Raw genomic sequence first — 12,655 nt, 5'->3', positions numbered from 1 at the left:
GCCTGTGCTCTTTGAGAAGAGCGGAGGTATAATGATTGAATCTTAGTGATTCAAGTAGGGAGCAAGAAGTGCAAAAAAGGATGAGAGGATAGGCCAAAGGTGTATGGAAGCCAAGAATTTCAAGGAGAATCTTTTCTATCCTCACTCCCTTGAGAATCTGGAAAAGCAGTAAGAAAGCAATTAGGCATCAGCTAATCCCTGTAGCCTTGGAATGTCATGGTGAATAAGCTGCCTGACCTTTTTCTGAGTCCTATGAGTTCCCATTAGCTCTACTAATGCCCCTAAGCATTTTGTGATTAGTACTTTAGCAGGTAATTGTGTAAAATATGAAAATTGCATTTTAACTTATCTAAGCAATAAGTCTAGACAACCTGTTCTAATAGGATCCTGTATAAACTACTTCTCTATAGACCGACTTGTGAAAGAGTTTGGAGTTAAAGTTCAGTTTATATCATAATTGAGCTTTTAAAATATATTTAAGAGGAAAATTTATGAACTGAGTTCATAAGGAGTTAAGAGTTTTCATAGTCCTAAAAAAGAGCAATAGAAACACCAAAAAGTAAGATTTTATTAAAAAAAAAAAAAACTGGCCAAAAAAAGACAATAAACTAAGGAAAATGCTAATATAATTTTTAAAAGACATTTTGGAAAAAAAAAAAAAAAAAGGAAAAAGGTACCTCGAAACAGTGTCAGAAACTACATCTGAAATAATACCAAAAAATCTTTAGAGATGTGCTCACATATGGATCATAGATTCACTCAAGGAATTAAAAGAATCAAGCATAGAAAAAAGATTACATGAGGAAAACAAATTATCCCTCTTTGCAGATGATATTATGGTATACTTAGAGAACCCTAGAGAATCAACTAAAAAACTATTAGAAATAATCTACAACTTTAGCAAAGTTGTAGGATACAAAATAAATCCATGTAAATCATCAGCATTTTAATATATCACAAAATCCAACAGCAAGAGATACAAAGAGAAATTCCATTTAAAATAACTGTTGATAGTATAAAATATTTGGGAATCCATCTGCCAAGGGGAAGTCAGGAACTATATGAGCAAAACAACAAAACATTTTCCATACAACGTCAGATCTAAGCAATTGGAAAAATATCAAGTGCTCTTGGATAGATTGAGCAAATATAATAAAGATGACAATGCTGGGGCAGCTAGGTGGCGCCGTGGATAGAGCACCAGCCTTGAATTAGGAGGACCCCGAGTTCAAATTTGATCTCGGACACTTAACACTTCCTAGCTGTGTGATCCTGGGCAAGTCACTTAACCCCAGCCTCAAAAAAAAAAAGATGACAATGCTCCCTAAACTAATCTATGTATTTAGTGCCATACCAATCAAACTCTCAAGAAACTATTTTACTGACCTAAAAAAAAAATAACAAAATTCATCTGGAAGAACAAAAGGGCAAGAATTTCAAAGGAATTAATGAAGAGAAAAGCAAATGAAGGTGGCCTAGTTGTACCAGATCTAAAACTATATTATAAAGCAGCAATCATCAAAACCATTTGGTACTGGCTAAGAAGTAGAGAAGTTGATGAGTGGAATAGGTTAGATTCACAGAACAAAATAGTCAATGACTATAGTAATCTAGTATTTGACAAACCTAAATGCCCCAGATTTTGGGATAAGAATTCACTATTTGATAAAAACTGCTGGGAAAATTGGAAACTAGTATGGCAGAAACTAGGTATAGACCCACACTTAACATTATATACCAAGATAAAGTCGAAATGGATTCATGATCTAGACATAATGATATTATAAACAAGTTAGAAGAACATAGGATAGTTTACCTCTCATTTGTGGAGGAGGAAGGAATTTGTGACCAAAGAAGAACTAGAAATCATTATTGATCACAAAATAGATAAGTTTTATTATGTTAAGTTAAAAAGTTTTTGTGCAAACAAAACTAATGCAGACAAGATTAGAAGGGAAGCACTAAACTGGGAAAACATTTTTACATTAAAAGGCCTCATTTCTAAAATATAGGGGATTGACTCAAATTTATAATGGTTCAAGCCACTCTCCAACTGATAAATGGTCAAAGGATATGAATAGACAATTTTCAGATGAAGAAATTAAAACTATATGTGGTCACATGAAAAGACGTTCCAAATCACTATTGATCAGAGAAATGCAAATTAAGACAACTCTGAGATACCACTACACACCTGTCAGATTGGCTAAGATGACAGGAAAAGATAATGACAAATGTTAGAAGGGATGTGAGAAAACTGGGACACTGATGCATTGTTGGTGAAACTGTGAATAGATCCAACCATTCTGGAAAGCAATTTGAAACTATGCTCAAAAAGTTATCAAACTGCATACCTTTTGACCCAATAGTGTTTCTACTGGGATTATATCCCAAAGAGATCTTAAAGGAGAGAAAAGGACCCACATATGCAAAAAGTTTGTGGCAGTCCTCTTTATAGTGGCAAGAAACTAGAAACTGAGTGGATGCCCATCAATTGGAGAATGGCTGTATAAATTATGGTATATGAAGGTTATGAAATAATATTGTTCTGTAAAAAATGACCATCAGGATTTCAGAAAGGCCTGGAGAGACTTACATGAACTGATGCTGAGTGAAATGAACAGGACCAGGAGATCATTATTTACCTCAACAACAATACTATATGATGATCAATGCTGATGTACGTGGCCATCTTCAACAATGAGATGAACCAAATCAGTTCCAATAGAGCAGTAATTTTTAATTGAACTGGTTGTACCCAGCGAAAAAACTCTGGGAGAGAACTATGAACCACTGCATAGAATTCCCAATCCCCCTATTTTTTTTGTGCCTGCATTTTTGATTTCCTTTACAGGCTAATTGTATACTGTCTCAAAGTCCAATTCTTTTTGTATAGCAAAATAACTGTTTGGATATATATACATATATTGTATTTAATTTATACTTTAACATATGTAATATGTATTGGTCAATCTGCCATCTGGGGGAGGGGTGGGGGGAAGGAGAGGAAAAATTGGAACAAGGGGCTTGGCAATTGTCAATGCTATAGAATTGCCCATGCATATATCTTGTAAGATAAAAAAGCTATAATAATATTTTTTTAAATCACAAAAAAAAAAAAAAAAAGAAAGAAATGACCATCAGGATGATTTCAGAGAAGCTTGAAGAGGCCTACATGAACTGCTGTTAAGTAAAATGAGCAGAACCAGGAGATCATTATACAGAGGCAACAACAAGACTATATAACGATCAATTCTGATGGACATGGCTCTCTTCAACAATGAGAGGATTCAAAACAGTTCCATTTGCTCAGTGATGGAGAGAGCCATATACACCCAGAGAACTGTAAGAACAGTGTGGAACACAATATAGTATTCTCACTCTCTCTTATTTGCTTGCATTTTGGGGTTTTTTTCAGGTTTTTTTCCTTCTTGATTTGATTTTTCTTGTGCAGCAAGATAACTGTATAAATATGTACATACATATTGGATTTAACATGTATTTCAACATATTTAATATGTATTGGACTCCGTGCCAGCTAGGGGAGAGGTTGGGGGGAAGAAGGGGAAAATTTGAAACAAAAGGTTTTGCATGAGTCAAAGTTAGAAAAATTACTCGTGCATATACTTTGTAAATAAATTAATTTTAAAAATTACAAAAGGAAACAAAGAAATTGAATGCACCTAAGAAATCCCAGAATGATTTTTTAAAAATGATGAAACTAGAAAATAGCTTAGAGAATTTGAAAATTTCACTGGATGTAGCAAAAAGCAGAATTAAGGAAGTGGAACAAAAAGTAGCAGATAATGCAATTGAAACAGAAAAGCAAGATTCAAAAATAATTGAGCTTGTGAACTGATCCAAATATTCTGGAGAATAATTTGGAACTATGTCCAAAATGCTATAAAACTGCATTCCCTTAGATCTAGCAAAACCACGATTAGGTCTATATCACAAAGACATCCAGAAAAAAAAGGAGAAAGGACCTGTTTGTAAAAAAAATATCTATAGCAGCTCTTATATTGGTTAAGAACTGGAAATTAAAGGGAGGTCCATCAATTGGGGTATGTCTAAACAAGCTGTGGTATAGGATTATAATGGAATATTATTATACTATGAGAAGTGACAAGCTGGATGATTTCAGAAAAAGCTGGAAAGATTTATATGAACTGTTGCATAGTCAAGTGCATAGAACCAGGAGAACATTGTACACAGTTACAGGAATATTGTTGAAAAGAACTATGAATGACTTAGCTAGTCTCAGCATTACAATGATCCAAGACAATCCCAAAAGACTAGTGATGAAACCTGTTGTCTCCTGTGAAGGAACTGATTTTGACTAACTACAGACTGAATAATAGGGAAATGTCTTATACAATTTCACATATATAAAGTCTGATTGCCTACCATGTAAGGGAGGGTGAAAGAGAAGAAGGGGTAGAATTTGGAACTCAAGACTTTAAAGAAAAATATTAAAAACTCATCTGTGAAAAGATATGTAAGAATTGCAGAATAAGGTTATAGATTTGGAGGACTGATTAAGGAAAGGGAACCTCAGAATTATTAACATCCTGAAACACATTAGGAGTAATAATTGGGTTATTTTCAGAAAATTAGTGAAGAAAATTTTCCAGAATATAATGGGGACAACTAGGTGGCGCAGTGGATAGAGCACTATCTCTGAATTCAGGAGGATGAGTTCAAATCTGATCTCAAGACACTTAACACTTCTTTGTTAACTTTGTTAACTTGGGCAAGTCACTTAATCCCAATTGCCTCAGGGGGAAAAAACCCATTCCAGAATATCTATAATGATACCATTAAAAATGGAAAATATGAAGAGTGTAAAGATATTCAGAATAGAGGAATATAAAGAAAGATTTAAAACAGCAGGTTTTGAATAAGGATTCATGATTTCATTGGTGTGAATGTACTTTTCATTGACATCTGTCATTGTAATCCCCTCCATAATACGAAGTTTCATGATTTCCTGTGACCAAAAATAATTACTTCATGACCAACCTACTAAATGATGAATCTTTTCAAACTTAGCTAGGCTGATCCTTAAAAAATGTACCAGTTCCTAGAGCCATATTAAAGCTATTCCAGAACTTGAACTTTCCAGCACAGTTCTCAATAACTCAGGATGACCATACCATGAGGAGACAACAATTATCTCAAAACTTCAGATAGAAAAGGACCCAGAGTTATTTTGTTAAAATGTATTCCAATATGCAAATAATCTGATTCCATAACTTTCGTTTAGTTTTAAATTATTTTTGTTTGCATTTGCTGAAATTGTTTATAATTAAAAGAAAACACTGCCCTTATAATTGAATACTGATTTTTAAACATATGCAAAATTGATTGCCATATGATTTCTAGCAGTCAAATAAGCTTATAGATTACATGCCAAAAATAGCACCTTTCTCTACCTACCTTGTCTCTGATGAGTCCTGACAGGATTTTCTTGATTTTAGTTCCCAAAGATCAGTAAGATTTTAGGAGGCCTTACAAATGTCCCCATCTATAAAAAGTTCCTGGTTTGCTCATTTGAATGTTTCTTTAAGGAAAAATTTGGTGTTAAGAAACATTTTTTATGGAATATAATATCACTTAGCTAGGCTCCCAAATATCATCTCCCAAGAACCTGCTCACCACATCCATGTTGAACCCACCATTATGGTGCATCCTTTTTTCTGACTAGTTCATCTGCCCATTTTAGGCAAATTGACTCTTACATGTATAGGGTAAACATGCAAAGATAATGATGGTTGATATTGCTATAGAACTTTTAAAGTTTATAAAGGACTTAGCTCACAGTGCTAAGATTAGTGTAGAAAGTATTATCCTGGTTATACTGATAAACAGACTCCAAAAGAGGAAATGACTTCCCCAGAATCATAGTGTCAAGACTACAGAATTGAACCCAAATCTAGTACTCTTTGCATTGCAACATAATTATCTCTTTCTCTCCTTCCCTCTTTTGCTCCATCCCTCTCTTTTTCTTCTATTTTCCCCTCTTCTCCCCCTCTCCTCCTCCCCTTTCTTGGTTTGCATTCATGTTTTTCTTGATTGTCACAATTTCTCAGTATGAGCAAAAGACATTAATGGCTCCTGAATGTAAACAAGGTTGCTAGATTCTGTTCACCCTATCCTTTGACTTTTATTTCTATCTTCTTTATGAAATTATTAGGGCTACTTAACCAATTCCTAAAAAGCTGAGATTTTTGAGGATGTCAGATGCTTCAAGGGCAGAATCAGTGTCTGGTATCATTGGTACTCAGTGGCTCAGCTGAATATCAGAACAGCTAGAGCATTGACCTGTGCCTCAGTAGTTTATGTCTATCTTGAGAAGAACTCTGATTTTGGAGTTAGGAAACCTTGATGTAAATATCAGTTCTCCATCTTAAGTGATTCTCAGCAAGTTATTCATATGAACTGTAGGTATCTAGTACCGTTTGCAACATAAAGATAATTCTGGCAGGTTGTTTTCAGTCATAGATATATTCTTAGAAAAGTTTTGTTTAATTGATAAAGGTTTATCTCTCCAGATATACAAAATTACATTGCTAGAATCTTGTTTGAATCTTTAACTTTTAGCTGATTATTCCTTTTATCATAGTTTGTGTATTCTCCTAATTATGTCCTAAGTTGATTGAAAACAGAATTTGGTTTTCTATCGATCTTTGTAACCCTTTCACCTACCACATTACTTTGCACATAGAAGGCATCTTATGCTTAGTGCAACAACAGGCATCTATTAATTTCTTTTGTGTGCAATAGAATTGTGGATAAAAACATAAAATACAAACAGCCCCTATTCTTTTTTTAAATCTTTTTATTGACATTATATATGCATGGGTAATCTTTTACAACTTTATCCCTTGCACTCACTTCTGTTCTGACTTTTCCCTTCCCTCCCTCCACCCCCTCCCCTAGATGGCAGGCAGTCTTATACATGTTAAATATGTTATAGTATATCCTAGAGACAATATATGTGTGCAGAACCAAACAGTTCTCTTGTTGCACAGGAAGAATTGGATTCAAAAGGTAAAAATAACCTGAGAAGAAAAACAAAAATGTAAAACGTTCACACCAGTGTTCCTTCTCTGTCCATCATTAATCAATTGGAACTGAATTAGATCTTCTTTTTGTTGAAGATATCCATTTCCATCAGAATATATCCTCACACAGTATTGTTATTGAAGTGTATAATGATCTCCTGGTTCTGCTCATTTGTCTCAGCATCAGTCCATGTAAGTATTTCCAAGCCTCTCTGTATTCATCCTGCTGGTCATTTCTTACAGAACAATAATCTTCCATAACATTCATATACCACAATTTACCCAATCATTCTCCAATTGATGTGTATCCATTCATTTTCCAGTTTCTAGCCACTACAAAAAGAGCTGCCACAAACATTTTGGCACATACAGGTCCCTTTCCCTTCTTTAAGATCTCTTTGGGATATAAGCCCAGTAGTAACACTGCTGAATCAAAGGGTATGCACAGTTTGATAACTTTTTGAGCATAATTCCAGATTGCTCTCCAGAATGGTTGGATTTGTTCACAACTCCACCAACAATGCATTAGTGTCCCAGTTTTCCCACATCCCCTCCAACATTCATCATTATTTGTTCCTGTCATCTTAGCCAATCTGACAGGTGTGTAGTGGTATCTCAGAGTTGTCTTAATTTGCATTTCTCTGGTCGATAGTGATTTGGAACACTCTTTCATATGAGTGTAGTTTCAATTTCATCATATGAAAATTGTCTGTTCATATCCTTTGACCATTTATCAATTGGAGAATGGCTTGATTTCTTATAAATTAGAGTCAATTCTCTACATATTTTGGAAATGAAAATAGTCCCTATTCTTAAGGATCTTATGTTCTGTAAATGAAATAGACATTCTCTAACAGCAAAGAGCAACCAACTTGAAGACTGGGATGGAAGAGGAGAGAACAGCCCTCTCCAGTTTTCAGCTCCTCGTGTCCAGCAGGAAGGCATAATAAATGATATCTCCCTTAATCCAAATCAAGGGTCCAATAATCCAAATTGGAGACAATCAGGAATATCTGGTACTAGTTTTATTCTTCCAAACTGGCTTCTCAAACATTACAATTGCATAAGTCCAGTTATATATCCAGTGATGATATACAAAACAAGAACCTAGCTCTGTGTTCATACTGGAAGTTGAGTTAGCACTTAAGGGAAAATTTTGGGGTTGGGGAGGATAATATATTAGATTTACTTATAGGTTTTACTTTACAAAAGGGACACCATTACTCTTAAGAATTTCCATTAGAATTCTTCTCCACAAAGGGCATATTCTCTTGGTCAGGGACTAACCCTGCTTATTTGCTGCCAGAAACTAAATACACAGATCATGTGTGTTGTCTTGCCCTATTCAAATGTGAGAGATTTAGCTTGATTTTGCTCCTGTCCTCAGCTTTTATCACAGTATTTAACATATAGTAATACATTTTTTCCTATTCTACTGTTTATGTACAAAATAGGATTCTGGTTAGAGCTGCAAAACAAATATGTACATCAGAGGATGATGATGTTGAACAAACTTATAAATATTTAGTTCAATCTTCTCAGTTTAGAAGAAACAGGCCATTAACTCTTTGTGAGACTTAGTCAAAGTATCTTGCTATAAGGCTCAGGACTGTGGGATTTGATCATATTAATATAAAGCAATGTTTTCAGGTAACTGAGGTTTCTTTTCTGAATTCCCTGGAAGTTGGCTTTTTTTTTTTTTTTTTTTTTGATCTTTTGAAAATTGTCTCCCTATGATGAGAAAAAAAGATAAAGGTATAACATACAGCATTTTGCAATCCAAAAGGTATTTTACACACTTTATTTAGCAAGAATTGATTAATAAGCACTTTAAATGTATCAGGCACTCTTATTAGGCACAAGTCATACAACACAAAAATGGATGGGGTCTAGCCTAAAGAAACTTATTAGTCTACCAGAAAAAACAACACATATAAAGATATATAAATATAAACATGTGTGCATGTGTGTGATAAGAGGGCACTGGCAATTTAATTTGGTAAGTTTATTTTTTAATACACATTGCTTTATGAATCATGTTGGGAGAAAAATCAGAGCAAAAGGGAAAAGCCACAAAAGAAATTAAAACAGAAAAAGAAGTGAATATAGCATGTGTCGATTTATATTCAATCTCCTTAGTTGTTTTTCTGGATGCAAATGGCATTTTCTGTCCAAAGTCTATTGGAAGTGCTTTGGATTACTGAACTACTGAGAAGTACCAAGTCTCTTATAGTTGATCATCACACATTCTTGCTATTATTGTGTACAATGTATTCCTGGTTCTGCTTGTGCAGCCATTCCCCAATTCTTTGCTACCACAAAAAGAGCTGTTACAAACATTTTTGCACATGGAGTCCTTTTCCTTATGATTTCCTTGGGATACAGACCCAGTAATGGCACTTTTGGGTCAAAGAGTACGCACAGTTTGATAACCTTTTGAGCATAATTCCAGATTGCTTTCCAGAATGGCTGGATCACTTCATAATCCCACCAGCAATGTATTAGTGTCCCAGTTTCCCCATAAATCCTCCAACATTTATCATCTTTTCCTGTCAACTTAGCCAATCTGGCAATTTAATTTAGAATGTCAGTACAGGGGGCAGCTAGGTGGCACAGTGGATAGAGCACCAGCCTTGAATTCAGGACGACCCGAGTTCAAATCTGGTCTCAGACACTTAACACTTCCTAGCTGTGTGACTCTGGGCAAGTCACTTCACCCCAGTCTCAGGGGGGAAAAAAAAATAGAATGTCAGTACAGGCTTTCTCTAGGACATGGCATTTGAAAGAACATAAGGATTTAAGAAGCAGGGGTGAAGAAGATATACACTCCCAGCATAGGGAACTACTTTTACAAAGCCATGGTTCTCTTAATCTGTATCACAGCTTCTCAGTTTTTGTTATATTTTTATCCAAGTTATTTCCACTAAATATATTGCAAACTAAGGCTCTATCCTAGTCTTCCTTTGTTCATTATACTATCTCATTTGATAATCACCTATAAATTAAATTATTTACATAGTTGATTACCAGATTTATAGAGCCAGTCCCAATCCCTTTTCTGAGCTCTAGGCTCACATTAACTGTCCACTGAATATTTCAAACTGGATATCCTATAAATCTCTTAAAACTCAACATATCCAAAACAACTTATCTGTCCCATTTCCCATTCTTTTTCTCAACTTCCTTATTGTTGCTGAAGGCACCACTATTCCAGTTACCCAGACCTGGGTCTGTGTCAACTACTCACCTTTACCCCACATATTCAATTACGTCAAATTTTGACATGTTTTACCTTCACAACCTCTTCACACAGCTGACACCCTAATTCAAGAAATTACCTCTCATCTACACTATTGCAATAGTTTTCTAATTGGTTTCCCCATTCCAATCCAGTCTCCACAGAGCTACCAGAGGGAGTTTCCTAAAGCCAAGGTTAACACAGAGGAGAGAGTCTCCTGGAGGAAGACTGGGTCAAAATTGTCAAGGTGCAAAGAGGTCAAGAAAGTTAATAAACTGTCGATTTGGCAATTAAGAGATCACTTATAACTTGGAGAGTTATTTTAGTTGAAGGCAGAAGTTAAATCACAAAGGGTTGCAGACAATCTCTGGAGTAGGATTTTCTATGAGTTTGACTAAGAAAGTGAGAGATAAAGTTTGTTAGCTTAAAGGAATGGAACTTCACAGTAAGCCTGTTTGGTATCACAGATACTGTCACTATTTTAAGGAATACAAAGACTTAGAAATGTTTAAGTGATTTTCCTATGGATTTACAGCTAATTAGGGATGGAGTCAAATCAGTAAACAAGCATTTTTGCTGAAGATGCAAAGAAAAAAAAATCAATACCTTCAAGGTTTGTATATTCTAATGGGGAGATAACATATAAATTTACATAAAAGCTAGCAATTATATAGTGCTTTAAGGTTCGCAAAGGATTGTACATATGTTATCTTACTTGACCCTCACAACAACCCTGTGAATTAGGTGCTACTAAGAGTTAAATGGTTTGACCAGGGCCACAAAGATAATATGTCCGGAAGGATCTGAATTTGAGTTTTCTTGACTCCAAATTGAATACACTGTACCACATAACTTCTCAGTGAGATAGTATAGAGTAGCAAAAAGAGAAGGTAAGAGCTATAGGTTCACAAGGGTTAGTGAACATGCCATGAATGAAGAACCTACAAAAGAGATTGAGGAATAGTCAGATGCATAGAAAAAGAACCTATTTTGATTTTTTGATCTCAGGTTTTCCCAATTTCAAGACCAGCACTTTATTACACCATGTTGCTTTTCCAGCATTGCTAGAACAATACTTTGAAACTTTTAAAGAGCTATGAGTTATTATTATAACAACCTTTTGAAGGAGGTATTCTTATTTTATAGATGAAGAAGTAGATTTGACAGGTTATGTGACTTCAAGGTGACACAGAGTACTTAGAGCCAGGATTAAAGCCCATTTCTTCTACATCCATCAAATTGTGCTATCTCTTGTGGTTTTGAGGAAAGAACTTTATATATCTTATATACTAAATAGCCATTGTTATCATTATTGTTACCAATAATCCAACTATTTATATTTTTTAAATTATCAAAAGAAAACCAATAAAACAAAATTTATGAATGACCCTCCCAAAACCAGCCACAATTACTAAATAGTAACATACCATAAACAACCCTATTGTATAATCACTGTGAGCAGAGAAAAATCTCTAAATCTCTGTCCTTTATCAATTTTATTCCTTAAAACTCTACAGTTAATAGTACCATGAGTAAGAAATCAGTTCTTTTGAACTAGAACTATTTACTTTTTAGGGTGCAGAAATTTAAAAAAAAATTGTAGACTTATAACTGCCATTACCAACACATTATTTAAAAATTTTAGAATTTTCATTAAGATAAGAAAAATATTGCTTTACTTTGGGGCTTTGCTTCACATTCAAGACAATGATTTTCCAAGGAATCCTTTTTTGATATGGCTTCTAGATCAAACAAATGGTTTGGGAAATGTGTCATCATTCTTATTACCTGTTGCTCTAACATCCTTGCAACTTTCTATTTTTTACAACCAAAGAGAATATTTCTGAGCTGGAACCTAACTGGCCATTCATAGAGGTAGTATTGATTCTATACTATTGGCAAAGTGAGACATGCTTTGCTCCAGGAAAAAGGGGCGCAATTAACAAGCTTTCAGCAGTCTTTTTACATAGGAAAAAAAATAAAGCTAAACAAGAGAAATTCTCTTTTTACTGTACTAGCCTTAAAAAAGGCTAGCAATATAAGAATTTCCATGTTTTATATTTATCATTCACATAGACCCTTTCTCTGAAGAAATAAAAGTATTAAAAATATCATAATATATCAGAGGTGCAAGGCACCTTAGATTACATATTCTTAGAAGAAAACAGAATTGGCAATCTAATCCAATTCTTCCTCATTTTCCCTACCATATTGTATGTATATGTATAGATACTGTTGAATTGTGTGTGTGTGTGTGTGTGTGTGTATAATCAGGATGGATGTAAAGTCTTTTACTTTTACTTCCAAAAAATCAAATTTACAAATGTTAAGATGGGGAAAGCATAGCTAA

The 12,655-nt window shown here is 34.5% G+C and overlaps 1 protein-coding gene across 1 annotated transcript in view; it reads right to left on the bottom strand.

The window, feature by feature from the left end:
- The window catches only part of NDUFC2 (NADH:ubiquinone oxidoreductase subunit C2), a 108,902-nt gene that overhangs the window by 22,513 nt on the left and 73,734 nt on the right, over positions 1–12,655 (bottom strand). The gene's annotated exons all lie outside the window — the stretch shown is intronic.

This window comes from Sminthopsis crassicaudata, chromosome 3, assembly GCF_048593235.1.
Source record: "Sminthopsis crassicaudata isolate SCR6 chromosome 3, ASM4859323v1, whole genome shotgun sequence".
NCBI classification, from domain to species: Eukaryota; Metazoa; Chordata; class Mammalia; order Dasyuromorphia; family Dasyuridae; genus Sminthopsis; species Sminthopsis crassicaudata.
The sequence above is the reverse complement of the archived record's forward strand: the minus strand, read 5'-3'. Positions and strand labels throughout refer to the sequence as shown.